Here is a 24,765-nt window from a genome sequence, read left to right on the forward strand (position 1 = left end):
CAGTTAGGCAGCCTTCTAATAAATCATGATGGCGCCTCAAAACTCCAGCCTGCCATCCACCATGACACCTAATGGCTAAATGATTGACAAGAAGCACCTGCATATGTTTCACATTTCAGCTACAATAATGAAAACATGCAGAAGTCCTAGTCTCTGTCTAGCCCTATGTCTCACACACACGTGTGTGTGTGTGTGTGTGTGTGTGTGTGTGTGTGTGTGTGTGTGTGTGTGTGTGTGTGTGTTTGACATTGCAATGGTAAAGTTAACCCCAAGTGACTCTCTCTGTCCACTACAGTACAGAAATCCATAATTCAGCTGTCACTGCTGTACCCCACAGCAAGCCCTATCGTTGACTATGTGTGTTCATTGTTTTCTAACAATATTTTCTCTCACTCTCTCCCCACCAGGTAAATCCCTGCCTGCCTTCTCACCTCCACTAAAAGTAAGAAAATCAATACCTGTGATCTCTCTTTCTTTCCCTCTACCTTTCTCGCGCCCTTGTGCTCTGCTTTGCTCTGTCTTGTTTTACACCCCCCCCCCCCCACACACACACACACACACACACACACACACACACACACACACACAAGGGACTGATGTCTTTTTCCTTTGTTTTTGTTCATGAGATAACCAATAGTGGCACAGATTTAGAAATGACAGAGGAAATATGTCTGACTGAATTTCTGCATTGTGAGAATGAGCATTGAGACAGCTGTGACTGCTTTGACATGATTGCAAAGAACCATAGTGGAGAGTAGCTTAGTGAGCAACACTATTACACTCATACCTGCTTTGGTTTTCCTCCTGTGTTCTGGAAATGGCATTCAAACTTGAAATTTTCATTGTTTTAATTTGACCCTTGTGAAGGAAATCCATTAGGTTGAAAAATATGTCTCCTAAATTATTAAAACTTGTCATCTTCTGTTGATAGAAGTGACCATTTTGACTCTGTCCGATTGCATTCAAGGTTCAGTTTAACATTAGGGCAAGAAATTACATCTGCACATATTTTTTTCCTGTGAGTTGGTGTTACTGTGTGTGCATTGCATTGTCCTGATATAATGACTCAACACTACAATTTTCACAGTTGGCTATTAAAAGTAACTTCCAATGTTTGGCAATTGTCATACCATTTTTTTTTTTTTAAATTAATAGCACAAAATGTCTGATTGGACCAAATGAAGGGGGGCGTTACATATTGGAGATCCCATTCTGTATGATCTGTATCATGAATGAATGAATGAATAGTTTTATGAGATGAAATAGAATTTTCTTTATTTTTGTTGTATTGATGACCATAGATACAGCAGTTTTTCAAACATAGCTGAGCATTTGGTAATTAGTGGCAATATCCCCACTGCAACCTTATATGGATGTATGCGAACAGGTCGTTCGTTTCTGACACTGTTATCAGCAATCCATATCAGCATTACAAATTTGAAAGATCCTATACTGACTATTTAGTGCTCTTGCGCTCAGCCTGTGACATCTTTGTAGTTTCTGTAGCATACCAAAGGCAGCTGTGTACAGGGTGTCTGAAGCTAAGCTGTAACGTCTCAATATACATCATTCCTCCTGTTCACATGTCAAAGAGCAATTACATTCCAATTAGGGTACTTTACATGGTAAGGTGTAAGAACTTGCAGCAGTACATTATAGAGAAATCCAACAAATCCAAGTGAGCAAGCATTTTTTTAACTGGGTATGAACATTCTTAATTTTTTACAGTATTTTCAGCCAAAAATAAACAAGCAAAAGAGAAAAAATACTCTCTGTGACCTTCTGGCAGAGGAGCATTAATGTCTTCAATAACTCTGTTCATCAGTATGATGGATGTGACATTTGCTCGTAAATAGCTGTGGCTGACATCCTTATTTGGTGGCCCAGTTTGGTGCAGTCGGTCATCCTAAGAAGGGCTCACAAGCTGGCAGATTGTGTTTGAGTTTTAATTAAATTTTTTTTTAAAACAAGATTGTCTCCTCAGTGGCCCATGTGGTCTGGAAAACCTGCCTGCAGGACAGAATTGTAGAAAGGCGTCAGCACAGGTAGGTCCACTTTTTCAGAAATTAGCAAGAAAAGCTGCCTTTCGTAGTCCAGGCATCAAGTTTTCCTCAGCAATAGTTGAGCAGTATCCATCCAACTTGAGTCACAGCTACACAGCAGCCTTTATCTGGGGCAATCTTAGACTGGATGTCAATCAGTCCCTGCCCCCTTCTGCCACAGGCAGGTAAAGAGCTGTTGCTCAAATCTATTGCCAGCCAGACGAGACGAAGTCCAGGACGGTCTGTTTATACCTTTGACTTAGCAAGGTTATCAGATGTGCTGACAATGTAGTGAAAGTGAAACCAGCTGGATTTATGATACTCTGAAATAATCTGGGACGAGGAAACACCACGTGATATACAATCATACTAAGTTTAACCTGGTCTTTACTAGCTTTACCTTTCTTTGATTTCCTGAGTTTTTTAATGGTTTTGTTGGGGTGACAGTGTTTTCTAAGAGGTTAAAGCACCAGTTTCACTGCAGCACGCACAGTCATTGGTGCAACTGTTGGGCTGATAGTCGGGCTCAGAGTTGGCCATGCTCCCAGTGTCCAGGAACATAAACACCCGCTGCCTCAGATACCGCACATGCTTCAATTTGGGATCCTTTCATCCCAAAATGGTCATTTTCAATTCACTGGGTGATCTAACAGTGGGGAAAAATGGACAAACATGTTGACAACAAACACACCCCTCTCCATTAAGTTGTGAGAATAAATCTCACATACTAGAAACAGAACAACTTTGTTCATCCTTGAAGCAAAATATCATGCCCTTCCTGTTCACCATCTGCTCACAGAACTTCCTCTATGAGAACACTATTATCTGGAGGAACTGTCCATGTTCCCTGCTGAGAGAACAGGGAGAGCAATTCAGTGCAGGTCAGGATTCGACAGCAGGTCACACCGTCTAGATCTACATGTCTTTGCATCTGACAGATGAGCTGTTACACACAGAAGGGCAGTTAAGTTTCCAGGTGTTTAGGATTATTTCTTTTTAGTTTGTCACAAACCTGCAGTATCGGACAGTGTCCATGAGTCTTATACACATGGAACAGTCGGCAAGAACTTCATTATTAGATTTAATTATAGCTTTTCCCAAAATGGAAAAAGAGCTGAATGGGATCTAACAGCAAACCATAACGTAAAAACTTGTTTTCTCCCCAGACAGGTGAGCTGTCAGACAAAATCACAGTTGAACAGCTGCAGTTTCATATTTTGTTTTGTCTCAGTAATCCCCAGGTTGATTCCTGAACTTTTAGTTTCACTGTTTAAGAAATCAGAGATAAATTGGGCTGTTAGTCATTTGGATACTTTGATCAGCTGCTTTTAATTTAGTTTTTGTCTGTTATTACATACACATTGCATTCTGTACCATACATCACTTGGTGTATTGTATAATTTTGGTGTGAATGACAAATATGGTATTTTTCTATGTTTAGTCAATCTGCTATGCACTAATTAAACAACTCAATAGCAATAGCTGATCTTAAGAACACAAAATAGGCTGCACTGTGTTTTTAGTGCTTTTAGTTATCTGATGTGTTTCCTTTGTTTATATTTATTACATTTAATGTGTGAGGTTCTTTTAAATGTTTGAATATAGTTTTTAATTTTTGTCTTAAAGCTGTCACAAAAGATGATTTTCTGTTTTTACTTGGAACAGACAAAGTTATTCTTTTCTATTCTATTCTATTCTATTCTATTCTATTCTATTCTATTCTATTCTATTCTATTCTCAACTCATTTGTGAACAACTGGAATTAATTAATTCTAACTAACCTAAATGAATAGTTATTATACCAGTTTTAATTTTACAAATTACATAGCTTTTTGCACAAAGTTTCCAAGAAAATTATTTGGAAATCATCTTCCTGTAACAAAAAGCCCAAAATATATGGTGTGCTACAGAGCAATCCCCTGACAATCTTTAGTCTGAGTTGTTCTAAGAGGACATACAGGAGTTACTGTATATGTCTTTGGCATAAAGACTCTCTTTACATATTAAATAATCATAAATTTTAAAGAAAACCATCGAAACGCACTAAAATACTTAACAGAAACTTGTGAAATTAGCATTTGCTTACTTTGTTTCTGCTAAAGTTTCAGTAGCATCTTTCTCATTCATTCTGCATTTGGATGGTGCTCAAAACAAGTTTAATGGCTTATGTTCTTACTCTTGATCAACTTGCAAGTCTTTTGATTTGTGAGGTTTTTCTCAGCCTTTTTCATGCAAAGAAGCAAAAACCTGTGAGTTAACCTTTTAATCACCTGACTGAGCCTGGATAGAGAAGAAGACACGTAACAGAAGAGAAACTCAAAAAGAAGGTAGGGATTAGTCTTACTGGAGGAGACAATTAAAGAAATGTGCCATATATTTCAAGGAGTATTATGTGTTTTGGATTTGATATTTGCTAAAGCCTTTGGGTCTATATGAATTACTGGTATAATCCCATGTAGTTGTGGGACGATGAACATGAAGCAAGGGAGACTAGTATTCCGCACCACCAGTCAGACGTTTAAGGATAAGTCTGCCTGGATACAGACGGAAAGAAACAGGAAAAGATTATAAGAAAGAGGAGGAGAATAAAAAGGGAAATGAATTAAAACTATTCAGGACTGGAGGACTTGTTGGCTTAACCCACCTGAGCTGGACATGGAACAAGAAGACAGGGATTTAAAAAAAATGAGCATAGAAATATTTCAGACAAAAAGAGATGGTAAGAAGCAAGAAAAGACAGACAGTCAATCTTAGTAAACCAGTGAGGAGAGTTAGAGGGTCCTTCACAAGCATATCAAGCACATTACATGGGATGTGATACAAGAGTATAAGGGAAACACAGCTTAGTTTTATTCCAAAAAATACATATTTTTCCACTAGTTTATTGTACACATCCTTGCTTTTGTCTTTGTTCTCAAAACATAAACAAAGACAAAGTCATGTGCCACTTCTAGCTGCTTCTATGCTCCGAGCATACAATGAATCAAACTGTGTGCTAAAACTGCTTGTTGTCCATCCATCCATTATCAATACACTGCTTAAATCCTCATTAGGGTTGCAAGGGGGCTGGACTCTATCCCAGCTGACCTAAAGCGAAGGCAGGGGACAACCTGCACAGGTCACCACTCTATCACAGGGCTACACATAGAAACAAACAACAGACACTTGCATTCACAACTACACCCAATTTAGAATTACCAGCTAACCTCAGCATGTTTTTTGACTGTGGGAGGAAGCCGGAGTACCTGGAGAAAACCCACACATGTACAGGGAGAACATGCAAACTCCATGCAGAAAGATTCCAGGCCCAGGCTGGGACCTACACACGTGGACAAAATTGTTGGTACCCCTCAGTTAAAGAAGGAAAAACCCACAATTCTCACTGAAATCACTTGAAACTCACAAAAGTAACAATAAATAAAAAAATTTTGAAAATTAAATAATCAAAAACAGCCATTACTTTTGAATTGTTGATTAACATAATTATTAAAAAAACAAACTAATGAAACAGGCCTGGACAAAAATGATGGTACCTCTATAAAAGATTGAAAACTATTTGACCAGAGTGACATGATTAACTCAGGTGTGTCATTTAATTGACATCACAGGTGTTTCCAAACTCATAATCAGTCAGTCTGCCTATTTAAAGGGAGACAAGTAGTCACCCTGCTGTTTGGTGAAAAGGTGTGTACCACACTGAACATGGACAACAGAAAGCGAAGGAGAGAATTGTCCCAGGACATCCGAAAAAAAAATATAGACAAACATCTTAAAGGTAAAGGCTATAAGACCATCTCTAAACAGCTTGAAGTTCCTGTGACAACAGTGGCTCATATTATTCAGAAGTTCAAGACCCACGGGACAGTAGCCAACCTCCCTGGACGTGGCCGCAAGAGGAAAATTGATGACAAATTGAAGAGACGGATCGTTCGAATTGTATCCAAAGAGCCCAGAGCAACCTCCAAAGAAATTAAAGGTGAACTCCAAGGCCAAGGTACATCAGTGTCAGATCGCACCATTCGTCGCTGTTTGAGCCAAAGTGGACTTCATGGGAGACGACCAAGGAGGACACCACTGCTGAAAAAAACTCATAAAAAAGCCAGACTGGAATTTGCAAAAATGCATGTTGACAAGCCACAAAGCTTCTGGGAGAATGTCCTTTGGACAGATGAGACCAAACTGGAGCTTTTTGGTAAGGCACATCAACTCTATGTTCATAGACTCAAAAAGCAAGCATACGAAGAAAAGAACACTGTCCCTACGGTGAAACATGGAGGAGGCTCAGTAATGTTTTGGGGCTGCTTTGCTGCATCTGGCACAGGGTGTCTTGAAAGTGTGCAAGGTACGATGAAATCTGAAGACTATCAAGGCATTCTGGAGAGAAATGTGCTGCCTAGTGTCAGAAAGCTTGGTCTCAGTCGCAGGTCATGGGTCTTCCAACAGGACAACGATCCAAACCACACAGCCAAAAACACCCAAGAATGGCTGAGAGAAAAGCGTTGGACTATTCTAAAGTGGCCTTCTATGAGCCCAGATCTGAATCCCATTGAACATATGTGGAAGGAGCTGAAACATGCCATTTGGAGAAGACACCCATCAAACCTGAGACAACTGGAGCTGTTTGCTCGTGAGGAGTGGGCCAAAATACCTGTTGACAGCTGCAGAACGCTCATTGACAAATACAGAAATCGTTTAATTGCAGTGATTGCCTCAAAAGGTTGTGCAACAAAATATTAAGTTATGGGTACCATCATTTTTGTCCAGCCCTATTTCATTAGTTTGTTTTTTTAATTAATTATGTTAATCAACAATTCAACAGTGATGGCTGATTTTGATTATTTAAGTTTCAATAAATTTTTATTTATTGTTACTTTTGTGAGTTTCAAGTGATTTCAGTGAGAATTGTGGGTTTTTCCTTCTTTAACTGAGGGGTACCAACAATTTTGTCCACGTGTGTAACAGGGGATCTTCTAGCCGCAAGACGACAATGTTAACCATCAAGCCACTGTGCAGCCAACTGCCTGTTGTGAGTGGTGTTAATAGTTCTATATAGGGCTGGGACTTTAACGTATTAATTTCAATTAATTAATTTACAGAAAGAATAACGCGTTAAGTGAATTAATGCATTTAATTGCACCTTTCTCAGTTCCCTAATGTGTGGTACACCAGTAACACTGATAAACACTCCAGCCCAGTAGGTGGTGCTAATGAACCTAAAGTCTGTCTGCAGCATACAGCCTATGGTCTGCAGCTGTGAAGAAGATACACAGGCATGACGTCAGTACACAGGAGGCTTAGTGAAGGAAGGAAGACGAGATTATGCCAAGAGTTATTTATTGGTAATTCTGAACCATTTTTAAATGTTAAAACAAACAACAAATACATTAGAGAACTCATCATAAGGAACTACGTCTGCAAACCAGCATCTGTATTCGTTTGGGACAATTTATTTACTGATATTGAATGGAACTTTGTTTGGTTACTGCCTAAGAAATTTTTTGTAACCAATGAGATTTGCGTGGTGTGCTTAAAAATTCTACATAGATGTTACCCTGTTAACAGTGTCGTTTCTAAATATCGTTTAAATGTTGACCCCCCTTTGCACTTTCTGTCATTGTAATGAAGAATCAATTATTCCTCTTTTTTGGGAATGTACTTATACACAAGTTTTTCTGGAATAATATAAATCTGTTTGTGAATAGAAAGCTAGCTGTAGAACTTCAACTTGAATGTAGAGATATTATTTATGGTATATTCACTAAAAATATTTCATCGAAGAAAGTATTTATCTTACTAATTCTGTTAGATGTTTGCAAAATTTCCTATTCACACTTGTAAGTACTTCAACCAAAAGCCTAAACTTGTTGTATTTGAGTCATTGTTGTCTTCCTATTTGAACTCATTGAACTACTGCACAAATGCTAAAGCCCAGGAGACCAAAACTGTATGTACTGAATTTGAATTGAAAAAAAAGGTTTATTTTTGTAATATTTATTTTATATGAAATGCAAGCTTTGTATTATTGAGTCATAAGCTTGTTCCACTTGTTTATATACTTTGTATAGTTTCTATTTTTAAAAAAAAGGAAGACGAGACTCGTGCTTGTTGGGAGGAAAGTTTTATTTTAAAAATCTTCCTGATTGCAGCTTGGATAAAAATGTGGTTGTGTGCAAATTGTGCAACAAAGAATTTTTTCATCACTGCATCACTTCAAGGTGACGGTATCAACTCAGTGTAAAACATGTTGCTATTAGCACCAGAGTTATCATTAGCTACGACAGTCCTGCTGAAGGCAATTTGTAGTAGGATCGCAATCATGTGAGCATCATCAGGTAACTGACACAGCGTTCATGACATGGATACAGCCACGCTGTGCCGACAGCTATATCTGGCAATGGGAAATCCTTAAAGCCGTGGATCCAGACTATAAACCACATCAATGCCAAAATCTAATCAGTTGGTCCTTGTGTCATTTCTGACCTTCCCTGAAAAAGTCATCCAAATCTGTGGGTTCGTTTTTGAGTAATGTTGCACACGGACAGACAGATTCACAGATTAACGGGTTCACAGACAAATGTACGCTGATTGTCATATAACTCTGCCATTCCTTGGCAGATTAAAAAAGCTTGTAAATATGTGACTTTGACACACACACAAAAAAATCACTTTTAGGGGATAAATCAGTCTCACTAATTCATCTTTGGGGCCAGGGACCCCAATTCACAGTGCTTGTAGGTTAAATATGTTGGAACAATAAGGAGAGGTCAAGGAGATCAATGAGATCTTGACCAAGATCATAACTGGAAAAACACCTTCCTACTCGCTCCCCACCCACACCAACAATTATAAAAAACACAACTTTGTCATGCACACAAAGCATACAGCCAGAATCATAAAGATTTTGTTGTTATTTATTTTCTGTAGCAGGTACAGCATCTTGTTTTGTTCTGATGTCAATGTCATGGAGTCAGACTGGGATTATATGAACAGACAGAACTCATACAGTATATTAAATCACATAGAACTCCAGCAAGTTCTCCAAGACACTTAAGATAATTATATACATATATGTTTATTTATTTTGTGGAACATGAGCATGACGCAGGGCTGCACAATGGCTTGGTCATTAGCACTGTCGCCTTGCAGCTAAAAGATCCCCAGTTAGCGTGCCAGCCTGGGCCTGAGATCTTTCTGCATGGAGTTTGCATATTCTTCCTGTGCATGCATGGGTTTTCTCCAGGTACTCTGGCTTCCTCTCACAGTCCAAAAACATGTTGAGATTAATTGCTGATTCTACATTGTCTGCAAGTGGTATTGTGAGTGAGATTGTTTGTCTCTTTGTGTAGCCCTGTGACAGACTGGTGACCTGTCCAGGGTGTCCCTCCCTTTGCCTAAAGTCAGCTGGGATAGACTCCAGTCCCCTAATCAGGATTAAGCAGTGTATATATAATGGATGGATGGATGATCATGAAGCATTTTTAATTGAATATGAGAATATTTCACTGCCTCACATGGATATTGTGTGGTATGTTTCAGTGGCAAATGTGAGAGGTTGTCTGTAGCTGCAAAGAGCATGGTGAAATGGCTTCTAAAGTAATCCCTGGTATTCTGAGGCATTTCTTGACTTTAAGTACATCCTTTCATCATTCTTGTTAAAGTTCAGCCCAGTACACTTAAGCAGAGAAGAAGCACCTGATTATGACGGTGAGTGAAGGGAGCAGACTTGTCCGTCAGTCTTTGAACTCATAGTATGCACACAAGCATACACAAATATGCACACATACATGTTAAAATCTGGCATTTTAACATAATGACAAGGACATAAATGAGAAATGGAGCAGCATATCGAAAGTCTACTTGACATTTGCAGCCTGATTTTGGAGATTTCTGATGCAGTTTTTTTCTGAATCTTTTTTGCAGTCAGGCTGGCATCACAGCCATGTTACTTTGATGCCCTCCATGTTTTCACCATGGTAGTTCTGACACACTAAGCTCAAACAGAAACCAGCTCATTCGCAAAGATTTGTTTTTTTATGTTCATGCAATGCTGCTTTTGTGTTGTCACAGCTGAAAGAAGAGAAAATAAGAGAGTAGAGAAAATAGGGTTAGCGTTCGAGAGAAAATAAATTATTTGATTCTTAACTTTGACCAGATTTTTTTTCTTGTAACTTGTTTAGACTATTTGTTTATTTTGTGTTCCACTGTTAAAAATATTAAATGACTGTTTGCTGTACTAGAATGAAATAACAAACCTACAAGAGATAAGAGGACCATTGGAAGATGGCAAATTTAAAGCGAGAACAAAAAAGGAAGTGCAAAACATGATTTTGCGGACTAGCTTTATCTATGTTTTTTTCAAAGGAAAACAAAGATATTAGCTACTACGCAGAGCATGTGTGTAGCTTTCATGAAGAGCAGAGAAGACAAGGCATGAAATTACCCTTACAAATGACCTTTACATAGGTACACTCTGACGTGTAAATTGGACAGAGCCAACTGCTTTATCATTATATTCAGTATGTTATTACATTTCCTGATAACATATTGCCATATTGCTTTCATACACTTTGTCATTTAGGTTTCATTTAATACCCGCATCAAAAGCACAACATTCTGAAAAAATGAGTTGGAAATGGAGCGATATTTGTTTTTTCAAATGTAAAGCAACCATAACTTTAACAGAGTTGAGGATGACCCATCATTTTTTACATTTTAATTAGTTTTTTCTCACACACCTTAAAATTGCTGAAGTCAAAAGCATAAACCTCCTTCCAAATTTTTTATCATCCTATCAGTTGTGCCAAGTTTAAAACGCTTCATACTGTGTCCATGTTTAGCAAATTAGATGTAATACTACACGTTTGTGTAGATTTGTTGTAATACAGCCATACGTGCTTAAGCTGGAAACAGATTAAGGAAAAAGAAGTAATTTTGCAGGGTAGCACAAACTGAGTCTGAAGTATCAGAATGATAATTTATTTAATTTGTTTCTCTTCACAGCATCACTTACGTAACTATAATAGATAAAATGAGCCTTCAGCTTGACTATGATATGAAACAGCTAATAATGTGTGGCCAAAATCAGATAAAAGATCACAATGTCTTCTTTTATAACTTTGCAACTAAAAACAGAACTTGTCGCTTCTTCTTTCCCAAGATAACTGAAACAACCACTGACAAGCAAATCACCCTTAAATGAATCTTTCAAAACTTGTTGTACAACACCTCAAGACAAAACTCGGCTCTTTAGCTGCTAGATATTTGACTTCATTTACCCTTTAGTAATTGTCTATCTGCCATTCAGTGCTTAGCTTAGAGTGGGTTTATCCAAGCTTTTTGGCTGATAACAGATGCCTCCTGGAGACTGGACTGATGAGAGCAGTGGGACTAAACCAAAGCACAAATAAGGTAATCAAATGTAAAACCAAAACACAGACTTAAAGCTGCACAGAGCCTTGTAGATACGTGGAAATTCTCTCTGGGTTTGTCAGACTGACCCATTTCCAATTACATACATGCTGCAATTTATGTTACTGTCACCTATAAAGAAAATACATTTCAACGTTAGGGGGGCTGAAGGTATGCAAGGCAAAAGCCTTTATATATAGCATGAAAAATGTCTTTGATATGTTGCTGTGATATTCAAAAAAGTACTTGAATACAGAATTAGTGTCACATAAGACACATAATCAACACTGTGTACCATTCAGTCTGCATGTCCAAACGCATACTGTTTTTAGAGCAAAAAAGTGTGGCATGATTGTCCTTCCAGAGGACATACCTTTATCCAGATGGCACTAGCCTGTCTGATAATACACTGCTCAAAGAAATTAAAGGAACACTTCTTAATCTAAATATTGCATCAAATCAGTCAAACATATGGGATACTGATCTGGTCAAGTAAGTAAAAGAGGGGTTTTTTAGTCAGTTTCAGCTGCTTTGGTGTTCATGAAATTAACAACAGGGGCACTAGAGGGGTAACAATGAGACACCCCTCAAAACAGGATTGGTTTTACACATGAAGGCCACTGACATTTTATTCCCTTCTTGTGTTTTCTGACTGTTTTTCAATAGTTTTGCATTTGGCTAGGGTCACTGTCACTACTGGTAACATGAGGCGATACCTGGACCCTACAGAGGTTGCAGAGGCAGTCCAACCCCTCCACAATGGCACATCAATACATGCCATTACCAGAAGGTTTGCTGTGTTGCCCAGCACACTCTCAAGAACATGGAGGAGGTTCCAGGAGACAGGCAGTTACTCGATGAGAGCTGGACAGGGTTGCAGAAGGTCCTCAACCCATCAGCAGGACAGCTATCTGCTCCTTTGTGCATGGAGGAACAGGATGAGCACTGCCAGAGCCCTAAAAAATGGCCTCCAGCAGGCCACTGGTGTGAATGTCTCTGACCAAACAATCAGAAACAGACTTCATGAGGAAGGTCTGAGGGTCCAGTGTCCTCTAGTGGGTCCTGTGCTCACTGCCTGACACCGTGGAGCTTGATTAGCATTTGCCATAGAACACAGGAATTGGCAGGTCTGCCAATGGTGTCCTTTGCTTTTCACAGATGAGAGCCGGTTCATCGTGAGCACATGTCACGACATGGAAAGGTCTGGAGAAGCCATGGAGAATGTTATGCTGCCTGTAACATTGTTCAGTGTGACTGGTTTGGTGGTGAGTCAGTGATGGTCTGAGGAGACATATCCATGGAGGGATGCACAGACCTCTACAGGCTAGACAACGGCACTCTGACTGCCATTAGGTATCGGGATGAAATCCTTGGATCCATTGTCAGACCCTACACTGGTGCAATGGTCCTGGGTTCCTTGTGGTGCACGACAATGCCTGGCCTCATGTGGCAAGAGGATGCAGGCACTTCCTGGAGGATGAAGGAATTGACAGCATTGACTGGCCAAAATACTCACCTGACCTAAATCCAATAGAACGCCTTTGGAACATTATGTTTTATTCCGTCCAACACCATCAGGTTGCTCCTCAGACTGTCCAGGAGCTCAGTGATGCCCTGGTTCAGATCTGGGAGGAGATATCCCAGGACACCATCCATCGTCTCATTCGGAGCTTGTCCCGATATTGTCAGGCTGCATACCGTTTTGAGTTGCTGCCAACGAATTTCAGAAAATGGACCAGTCTGCCACATCAGTTTTTCACTTTGATTTTGGAATGTCTTGAATTTAGCCCTACTGGGGGTTGATAATTTTCATTTCCATGAAACAATGTGGCATCTTTTCATTCCTAACACATTAACCAGTCCATATCAATGTAAATATCCAGTTTGTTTTTCCCCCGCATTGAAATATGATGTGTTTTCAAAGTGTTCCTTTAATTTTTTTTGAGCAGTGTAGTAACCTTTTTTCATGCAAACAATATACCTCATTTTTCTTGTGCTAACAAAGCAGAGCAGATTGGATTTTTGGGTAGGAGGACCTTAAAGACAGAAATGAAGACAGGTACTATAATGTATAGTGTGAGCAATAATATGGTCTTCAGACATGCACAATACTTACAATGCATGTAATCCCTTCTAGGCGATCTCTGAAATCTAATATCTAAAGCTTCTGAAAGCACAATATAGATAGTTTAACTTTGTCTTTAATTTCTTCAAAAGATCAAATTTCCTTTAATTTTATCCTTTAATTGAAGCATCATTCAGACGACATTGGATTTTAGTAATGCACCAGAAGCTAGTTCAAGCAAATCAATCTTGAGCAACTCATCAACTGTTATAAATATGGCTGTGCTTCTAGTCTAAAGCAGAACATTGCTTACAAAGAAACTTTTTCATAGCAGGAAACATGGCATCAGAAGTCAGTGAAAGTGTCACAAATCAACATTTTTTTCCCCCCAGTAAATAGTATCTTTCCTTTTGTCAAACCATGGCTACAGTGAGCGTTTTGTAGGCGGTAGTGTATGGGAGCTCCAAAGGTCTCTGTGAGCACTGGATCAGTTGTCCCCGAAGCATTGTCAGGTCACCATCAAGATCAATATATCAAGCTTTGTTCAGTGAGATACATACATAAATGGAGAGACAGAAGACCAACAAATGCTTTGGATGGGCTAAGACATGCCATTATTATTCTAAATTTGAGATTTTGTGAATTACAGAAGTTGTGTGCATGGGTGTAACAGGAAGGACAGTGAATAATACAACAGTGTATCAAACTCACAATGAAAAATCGAGGTGGGAGTATTCAAGGCTGGTGGTAGTTGCTACAATGCCGTAAATCAGACTCAGAAGCAAGACAACAGAGACACAATAGATTGGCATAAAAATAAGACACTTGCTTTTTACAAATTTCACAGAAACTACAACAGGATGTGACACTAGAGAGGTCACAAAACAGGAAGTACTAACTCAGGAAGATCTCAGAACAGAACAGGACCCCCTAGTGGGGCAGAGGTTTACTGTAACCAGTCTTAATGACGTCATTAACCCTTTGGGGACTGCAATTTTAAAGGTTCGCCAGTACATACATTTGTATTTTTGTTCATTCTGATGTCATTTCTTGGAATATCTTCAAATACCTAATATCCCTAGAATCCTTACAACTTAATCTAAAACGGTATACATATAAATAAACCAAAAACATTAGGTAAAGGTGTTCAAATTGTGTTATAAATAAGAAAATACATAAATCGGAAATGTTTTTTTTAATTATAATTACTAAATATGCACACAAAACCCATTGATCGAAATGATTTCCACATGTAGAAAAATAAATAAGAAATTTCTGAACACACCAGTAGTGATTTAAACAAAATACCTATTTTAGTTTTTGAGATATGAACATTTTTGTGTAAAAACTGCAGAGGCGTTTTTTTTAGTTTGATCACTACTGCAGAACTAAGGCAACACTGAACATAGAAAACTGAACAAAATATTTTTTCAACAATATTGTTTCAACTATATTGGTTCATTCATTCAACATTCATCATTTATTCAACTATATTATATACTCACACACAATCTCTCACTAAATCACACGACTTTCTCTCACCTAATCAAACTACTCTCCCTAAATCACACACTCTACAGTACCCAACTCTCCCTATCACAATTCTAATCACTCAGTCTGTCTATCCATCTATCTAGCTAGCTAGCTAGCTGTCTAGAGCTCTCTCACTATACCTCCTGCTCTTTCCAACCTACTCACCACAAAGGTATTTTGGCGCCACACAGTGGTGGCGCGGAACAATTCCCGGAGTAATCACTCGAGTTTTTTTTTTTAACATGTTGTAATGACGTAAATCATGTCACTTGAAAGACGGAAGTCTGTGCTTTTAGCAGCAAAAAGAATGAGCATTCTAGCTAATGTGGTTTTTGAGTTATATCAGTTTAAGCAGACCTATGTAGACAGCGCGGGGGGGCGGGGCCGCCCACGGGATGTCCGTCCCTTGAGGGTTAAACAGCAGAACTATGAAATCTAAACCAGAACCTGGTAACATCAAGGCAGGAAAGTGAATGAGTAAACAGGAGAGAGTAACATTATTGCCAAGAGTTTGGCACACTGCAACATAAGCAAGAAGTTCGAGGTGCAGAAAGCTAATCAGGTTCTCTAAGAATAGGAATACACTAATTGAATTGGGTTGCTGAGAGAGCTGGGGATTAACTGTCCAAGGGGAGGAACTGGAGCCAGGGAGGTAGGACAGATGAGGTTACGTGTGGCCAGTGGGGTGGTGGTTGGAGTCCAGGCAGGTGCTGCAGTGATCAGCATGAGGTGAGCGGAAGGGCTGGCATGTTGGCTGGTGCCGTGATGGTGGAAGAAGATCAAGGGTGGTTTGGAGGAATCTGGACTGGCAGGATGAATGAAGGGAAATCCAGGCAGGAAGTGTGAGCAGGCAGGAATTCAACTAGAACAATGAGAGGACTATGAGCATGAGCAACAGCAAAAGGGAGTTAGACTAAACCACGTCCAATATTGACTGGAGTATTTCACAATCCGATGACAGGAGTGGCAGTGTCTGGGTTTTATGGAAGGAAGATGATGTGTGGTGATCACTCCCACCTGCTCACCCACCAGTTCCGCTGATTTTGATTGGTAGCACCTGTCCACATGCCACGTGCCACACTCACATAGGAGAGGGAGAGAGGGATGGGGGAACAGAAGCAAAATCTGCCACTATCTGGCAGCTGAAGGTGGAGGGCATGACGACATCTGCCCCAAACTGATCCCACCCAGTCCAAGGAGAGGGACATCTTCATTCTTCAGGCATGCTTTAGCCTGAAGAATGTGTAGGCTGGTTTGTGTCTTGGTGGAGAATGATTTATATTATAGCAGGATATATTGAGCCCAAACACATTTCAAAGCTATCAAAACCTACTGTACATGTAAATCAAAGAAAACCACAGCGTGCAAACTATTGTAGACTTTCTACCATTTCCACTTGACCCCATTGAACATCTATGGAGTACTTGAAGACTTAGGAACCCAAACATTCCTGACATCACAAGAAGCCCTTTGGAACATTGTCACACCATGCTGGGATAATATGGCTTATTAAGTTTGAACAAACTTGTTCATGCACATCATTGCAGCATCCTTAGGGGGAAAAAAAGAAACAAGAAAAAGACACAAAAAAGGGGCAAACAAATACTCAGATACTCTGAAACTGATGAAATTCACTCTCAAAAACACTGGATTTGTTAAACTTGGGAAGTTGCAAATTAATGATTACTCCCATAAGCTGTTCACATGTTTAATCATCACTATCTCTATCTCTAAATAGCCATGTTTATCTGTTGTAGGGTATTGGCAATTCATTCCATTCCTCAAGCAGAGAGATTTATGAGCTTAAATATGGAAAGCAGTGCCCTGCAGCGATAGGCTTTTAGGAGCTTTTGACTGCAACCTTTTGATTTTATGGCAATATTTTAGAGATATGTAAATAGTGGAATGCATACAAACATCAAACACTGAAACTTTATTAGCGTTCCAGATGCAGGTTGCAGGTGAGGCAGTAGGGGTCAGGTAGAACTAAATTCAGGCCAAATACTGTGCTTTAATAAGTAGATAATTATTTATTTTATATTATTATTACTAGTATTATGAATTTATTTATTTGTGGATGGTGGGTTAAATAGTGGATGAAATAGATGTGTTTTTTTTCATGTTATCTACCATAACACAAAGACTTATACACAGAATAGAAGTGTTTGACAGTGTGTGTTTTTTCCTCTCCATATTATCACCGTGTATAAGCCACTAGTACCCACTGCTGCTGCCAAGTAAACACAGTAAACATCACAGTAACAGATTTGATAGGTGGACATCACAAAGCTCGTGGGGAGATCTATAAATCTTTCTAATTGCCAAAATAAATAAAAACAAAACAAAATCACTTTGCATAAATACTGCAAGAGATTGGACAGAGAGCCAGTTACAGTGCACTTCACATTAAATAAATTATTATTTTGCATCTTATATTTTGCACAAAAATACAGACCGATACAGGTTTTGAAAATTATAGTGTGTTTGGCAGGGAGTAGGATTTGTGTGAGCTCAGTATTCTGATTGTTTGGTAGAAGAAACTGTTGTGGAAGTTGGCAGTTGTACTCTGTATGTTGTAAAACCTTGTGCCAAAAGGCAACATGACACCAGAGGTGGGTAGTAACGAGTTAAATTTACTCCGTTACATTTACTCAAGTAACTTTTTGAAAAACATGTACTTCTGAGAGTAGTTTTTCTCTGCCATACTTTTTACTTTTACTTGAGTAGATTTATGAAGAAGAAATGCTACTCTTACTCCGTTACACTGGGCTACACTCCACTCCGCTTGTTTTTTTTTTCTCCCCACATTAGATCTGCTTTATTTTTCCGGACAGATGCCCTTAGTGGATCTACCACATGACTGTGTTTCACCAATCAGACGAAGTAACAATAATCATGTGACTCCACTTCACAAGACGTCGCCTTGCAGTCACATTAGCAACATAGTGGCACAAACTCTACACACGTAGCAGACAGGGAATGAAAAAATGGAGGCATTTTCAAGAAATCTGACCTTGCCTCGGAGTCCAAAAACATTAGCATAGCATTAGCATGGATATCTCCGTCTTTTGTCTTCTGTTTAATAACACAGGCGAAGTGAAGCGTGACGTCAGGCTTGATAGGTCCGCGTGATACGAGGGGATACAGCATTCACATACAGTGTATGTCATAGACTCTATGAGCATGCAGTATATCTTGTCACTGGAAGTAGTTTGCACTGTTCAAACATAAAAATGTTACCTTACTACAGGTATTTGTTTCAAAAGCTTTATGTTGTGAAAAACTGAGATTTGAAAATTTGTGTTTTTTGTGCCTTAAATTGTCATTTTGTAAAGATGTTGTTTATTTTTGCTTTTTAAAAAAAAAAAATTATTTGGAAATACCAGAATTTGCACATTGTTTTACATTTTTGTCCGTCTGATCTCATCATTTCTAAAAAATAAATCAAACATTACAATCAAACAGTTACTCAGTACTTTCAGTAGTTGAGTAGTCTTTTTACCAAATACTTTTTTTACTCATACTTGAGTAATTTTTTGGATGACTACTTTTTACTTCTACTTTAGTGATATTATTTTGAAGCAATGCTACTCTTACTTGAGTACTATTTGTGGCTACACTACCCACCTTTGCATGGCACACAGTCTATGATAGGGGTGGGTGAGGTCATTAATGATGTTGGTGGCCTTGGTCAAGCAGCATTTGTGCACAATGCCCTGGATGGATGAAAGCTAGGTCCCAGTGATTTTTTCAGCTGTCCTCACCACTCTAAGCACAGACTTCCACTCTGAGGCTTTGCAGTCTCCAAACCAGAGCTGCAGCTCATCAGAAAGCTCTCTGTGGTGCCTCTGTAGAAAGTGGTGAGGATGGAGCTGGGAGGTGTGTTCTTCTCATCCGTTGCAGAAAGTGCCAGTGCTGCTGGGTGAAAATAGCATTTAAAGAAAGTCAGATTGTCTGTGTTCTGCATTCCCAGGAATTTTGTGTTCTGGACAGACTCCATGGTGGTTACTGATGTAGAGTGGTGTGTAGGCTGATTTATCCAGACATTGGAAGTCAACTTATTTGTTTTGTCCACATTCAGGACCAGGGTGTCAGTGTTGCACCAGTCCACAAGTGTTTTTTCACCTTTCCTCTATAGACCGGTTTTTGTATTTGGATGAGGAACTGTTGTTTCATCTGTGTACTTTGATGTAGTTTGCGCCGAACTTGGTACAATAGTCATGGATCATCAGGATGAAATGTCGTGGACACAAGACATAGCCCTGATGTGAATCTGTGTTCAGAGAGATGCTGCTGAAGTTGTTTCCAGTTTTCACTGGGATCTGCCACTGAAGACGCCCAGTAGCCAATCACAGAAAAGGGTGCTAAAGCCCAGTGGACCTAGTTTGTCAACCAAATGCTGAGAGATGATCATTTTAAATGCTGAACTAAAGTCCAATAACAGCGTTTAAATATTGGTGTTTTTCTACTCCAGCTGTGCCAGGCTCCAACAGGGTGCAGAGAATGCATCATCCACGGAGCAGTTTGATCTTACAAAAAAGTCCAACTCTTACTAAAATATCTACACCAGTGGAATCACGATCATAACTAACATGAGCCACAGCCAAGCAACATGATGCCATCTGGCTCTATCACCTAAAGATGAAATGATTCAAAAAGGAGTCCACTCTCAATATTTGCATTCAGTTGAAGGGTAGATTATTTCTCATAAACAATCAAAAAGAGGTACTTTAATATACAGTGCTTATGAAATTTATGAGACGACCTGTCATAAAAATGAGAAAACACAAATACTTTAGAAATCTGTCAAAAATTTGTTTCAAACTAAAAATTGTATTATTTATTAGTCAAATAAACTGAAAAAACCCTAAATAGTCCTTATTCACATATATTAACCAAAAATCTTAATATTTTGTATGGCCTCGTTTGGCCCTGATAACAGCTCACAATCTTGCTGCCAATGTCTTTGTGTACTTTTCCACAGACTTTTCTACAAATGGAACCCCATACCACAAAATACTGCCCGACCAGAAAAAAAAAGTTGCATACTCATAATATTTCATTTCACCATCTTTAGCTTTGAGAGCAGCACATTTTCACTGTGGCATTGTTTCGATAAGCTTCTGCAATGTCACAGTATCTATTTCTGTCCAGAGTTGCATTAATTTTCTTCCAAGATCTTATATTGATTAGAGAGTCAGACCACTGCACAAAATCTTCTCAAGCATATCCCAAAGATTCTCAATGGGGCTGAGATCTGGACTCTGAGCAGACCAATCCATGTGTGAAAATGATGTCTTATGATCCCTGAATCACTCATTCACAATGTGAGCCCTATGAATCCCGGAATCATCATCTTGGAACATGCCCGTGCCTTCAGGGAAGAAAAACTCCATTGATGGAAAGACCTGGGCATTCAGTATCTTCAGGTAGTCAGCTGACCTCATTCTTTGGGAACATAACATTGCTGAACCTGACCAACCCCACATCATAACCCTAACTCCCACAGCATTGTATGGTAGGCTCTTCTTACCCTGATGTGCCCATCACTTTAGAACAGGATAAATTTTGACTTATCAGACCACATGACTGACAACCTTTCTTCCTCAAAGACAAAGATTCACCACTATCCAGGTTTTCATGATGCGTGGATGGTTCCTAACCTGATTTTAGTAGTTTCAGAAATCTCCTTAGTTCTTTTCTTTGCTGGATGCAGGCCAATAGTTTTCACCCTTTTGAAACAGATTAACTTCCTTTCATGATTGTTTATGAAATGAGAAGCGACTCGCTGCATCAACTAGAGTTAAATAAGTTCCCTATGCTTCACTATTCTGAACAGGAGTGAGGAATTTCAAACTGAATTAATGTTTTTATACCTAAATTTGAACCAGAACACTGCAAACAATGCTATCTGAAGCTTCTCAAGCACGACCATAAGCAGGATAGACTTCTGGTTAATATATGTGAATAAGGACTATAAATTTTTTCCAGTTTGTTATTTGCTAAATAAACCCCAATACATTTTTAGTTTCAAAAAGTTTTACAGATTTCTAAAATATTTGTGGTTTTTCATGACAAGTGGTCAAATGAATTTGTTAGGCATTGTATGTTGAACAACATATCCTGATCAAAAATAACTCCAAAATCTTTAACAGTAGAACTGAAGTCTGAGGCAATGTCATCCAGAGTAACAACTTGGTTAGATTGTGTGTTTCTGAGGTGTCTAGGGCCAAATACAATAACCTCAATTTTGTCCGAATTTAAATGAAGAATATTACAAGTCATCCAGGCCTTTATGTCCTTCAGACATGCCTGGAGTTTAAGTAACTGATTGGTTTCATAGACAAATAAAGCTGGGTGTCAACTGCATAACAATGAAAATTTATTCAGTGCTTCCTTATAATATTGTCCAAGAGGAGCATGTAGAAAGCAAATAATATTGGTCCTAACACAGAGCTTTGTGGAATTCTATGACTAATCCTGGTGTGAGTGGGGGAATCATCATTTCATGTAGTTTCTTTAATCCTAATAACATTTTCCAGCCTTTGTCATAAGAAGCTGTGATCAGCTGTATGAAATACAGCACTGAGATCCAGTAGACCAAGTATATAAACTAGTTCACTGTCAGAAGCTATAAAAAGATCATCGGTGACTTTCACCAGTGTTGTTTCTGTACTGTAATGTATTCTAAATCCTGACTGAAACTCTTCTAACAAAATTATTCTACACTGATAATCACATACTTGGCTTGCAACAACTTCAAGAATGTTACAATTATGCTTCTCACAATAAGTTAGGGATATTGTTATTTACATGACTGCTTTTCCTATTTGGTCTGAATTTTAATGAAATAATAGTTCCCCTTGATATTACTATTTATGAATGAGAAGAAGTGCCATTTTCATTACTGCAATATTTATTACCCCAACAATTTAGACGATGGCAAAGATAGCCCTAAATTACCAAAATTGACAAAGTCAGTAGCGGGTGTTTCCTCCATTTGCTGTAATGACAGCTTGACAGTGACGTCTCATGCTCCTAACTAGCCTCATGATGTTGTTCTGAGGCAATGCATTGTACTTGTCCACAAGTGCTACACGCGGTTCTGCAAGGTCACGTGGGGGTGAGGTACAAGTATCCAATTGCTGTTTCAGCTGGTCCGAGATGTGCTCTATGGGCTTCAGGTCAGGGGACATTGCTAGCCATACCATATGAGGCACTCCGACTTCCTGAAGTCGATCTGTGACAATTCTGGCACCGTGTGGTGGAGCATTACCATCCATGAACAGAAAGTTGGGAGTGTGCTGGCAGAATTAGAGGATGATGATGGGTTCTATGATGTCTCTGAGGTAAGAATGTGCAGTGACTAAGCCATCTACAGTCACCAAATCTGTTTTGTGCTGACTTGTGATGCCTGCCCAGACTGTTGCACCTCCTCCACCAAAGCCAACCCTGGGGACCATGTTGACCTCGGCGTATCACTCACATTTCCTTCTCCAGCAATGCTAACAACCAGAATTTCTGTGCAAAGTGACCTGACACTCATCAGTGAACAGGACGGTAGACCACTGCTGCATTGTCCAGGTCACATGGTCTTGTGCCCACTGCAAATGGTCATGGCGGTGTCTTGGTGGCAGTGAAGTCACCTGCGATGGTCGTCTGGCATTCAAGCCAAAGCAGTGGAGTCGGTGGTGAATGGTTTGTCTGGAAACCGTAGTACCTCTCACTTCTCGTAAACAGGCCTGCAGCAGTGTGGCAGTTGCATTAACGGTGTCTGAGTACATAGGTCCTTAGGTACTGGTCATCATTGCGGTCCATCACTTGTGGGGCTTGACTCCTTGGTCTGTCACCAACACTGCCAGTGGTTCTGTGTCTTGCTGCAAGTCTGCTGATGGCACTTTGAGACAACGCCTGTTACCGACCTAAATGCATGCTATGGCCGTCCATTTAGTGACGTTATGTGCTCATGGCTGCTTGAATGATGAACTGGGAATGACTTAGTGACAATAGCAACCTTTTATACACCCAGAATGTTGAAATTGATGCCAGATTGAAAAGGGTTGCCTTTTTCTTTGTTTTTTTTGGGTGTGGCCTCAATATGTAAGGCATACTGTACACAGTGGGATCATTACGTGGAAAACACAAAATGAGGTGTGTCTAGCACCCTAATACAACTGCCTCCCTATCCCCAAAATTACTGAAGTGAAACAAACACCTTATGTCTGAAATCCACTGAGGACCTCACAATAATCCCTAACTTACTGTGAGTAGTGTCAAAGGTTAGTTGGATGTAAGTCTAGTTGACAAACACACCTGGATCCAGAGTAAGCTTTTCAAGAAGTCGTTAATTAAAGCAACTTTAAAAGCCTGTGCACGCAAAGACAAGCTAATGATATCTAACACAACAGTGTCAATTATAGGAAAGATTTGCTTGAACAATCTCGTGGGGATGGGTCGAACAGACATGTTGCTGGTTTAGAGAAATTTACTGTCAATGTGAGCTCTGAGAAATGTAAAGCAGAGAAGTCCAAGTATAAATCTGGTTCAATGGATACTTCCAGAGCTGCTGCACCTAAAGACATATTTGGCATTTTTTTGTCTAATATTCAAAACCTTATTTGTGAAGAAGGTCATGAAGTCATTACTACTCAGAAGTAAAGAAATAGTAGTCTCCACAGAGCTGTGACTCTTTGCAAGCCTGACTATAGCGCTGAAAAGAAAGCTGGGGTTGTTCTTGTTATCCTCAATTAAAGATGAAAAATAGGCAGTTCTTGTCTGACCAATCACTTTTTATCTGTGATAAAACTACTGGTATCTTTATAGGCTAGTTGAAATTCTGATGAATTTGTGGGACATCACTGTCTTTCCAGTTTTCTTGAATTCTGCTTAAGATGCACAGTTGTTTGCGATACTATGGAGCTATTTTATTATAATTTCTTGCCTCCCTTTTTAGAGGTGCAACACTGTCAATTGATGTATGCAGTAAAGCTGTAGTCCTATCATTGAGATCATCCACCTGTGTGGCACTAAAATTAGAGAAGCTGCTCTCTATTGTGTTGGCAGGTGGCATTGAAGTAAATAACAGAATAAATTCCTTAAAATTAGTAAATGTGTTATCAGAAAAGCATTTGCTGTAATGGAAGGTCTTGGTAGATGCTTCATAGTCCATTATTATAAATTCAAATGATATTTTAAAAATGATTTGACAAAAGAAGGTTTTGTTGAAAACAGTAAGATGTTCTATTTCTATGCCATATGACAAAATCTGACTAAGGGTGAGGTTAAAAAAGTGAGTTTACACTTTATTTACACTTTGTACAGTGAACTAAATACAGAGTCTGTCATTCACATTGTCTATCTGGAAATTAAAAGTCACCCACTGTAATGACTTTATCTGTGCTGAACAGTAAGTCAGCAAAGGACTCGGATAAAAACACAGTAAGGGATACCTATCCCTTAGATCTGTTAGTTGTTGGATATCACCTACCTAGTTGATATCCAACAACTAACAGACCTACTTTTTGTGTTTTCCAAATTGTGTGTGAGGCAAAGAATAAGGTTTTCAAATTAATTATAACTTAGTTTTGGATTTTGGTCGATTAAAAAATTTGAGTGGTAGATTGCTGCCAATCCTTCCCCTTTTGCCTGTACTCCTGGGTATATGAAAATTAATATGACTGGTTTCAGTGAGACACATTAAGTCAGTATGATGATCAG

General features: G+C 39.1%; 1 protein-coding gene across 1 annotated transcript in view; it reads left to right on the forward strand.

The window, feature by feature from the left end:
• Positions 1-407: 407 nt before the first annotated feature.
• The window catches only part of LOC110955016 (teneurin-3), a 753,086-nt gene continuing 728,728 nt past the window's right edge, over positions 408-24,765 (forward strand). The window contains exon 1 of the mRNA XM_051945606.1: positions 408-442. The gene's annotated coding sequence lies outside the window, so the exon portion shown is untranslated. The remainder of the gene's footprint in view (positions 443-24,765) is intronic.

Source organism: Acanthochromis polyacanthus, chromosome 3, assembly GCF_021347895.1.
Source record: "Acanthochromis polyacanthus isolate Apoly-LR-REF ecotype Palm Island chromosome 3, KAUST_Apoly_ChrSc, whole genome shotgun sequence".
Classification (NCBI taxonomy): domain Eukaryota; kingdom Metazoa; phylum Chordata; class Actinopteri; family Pomacentridae; genus Acanthochromis; species Acanthochromis polyacanthus.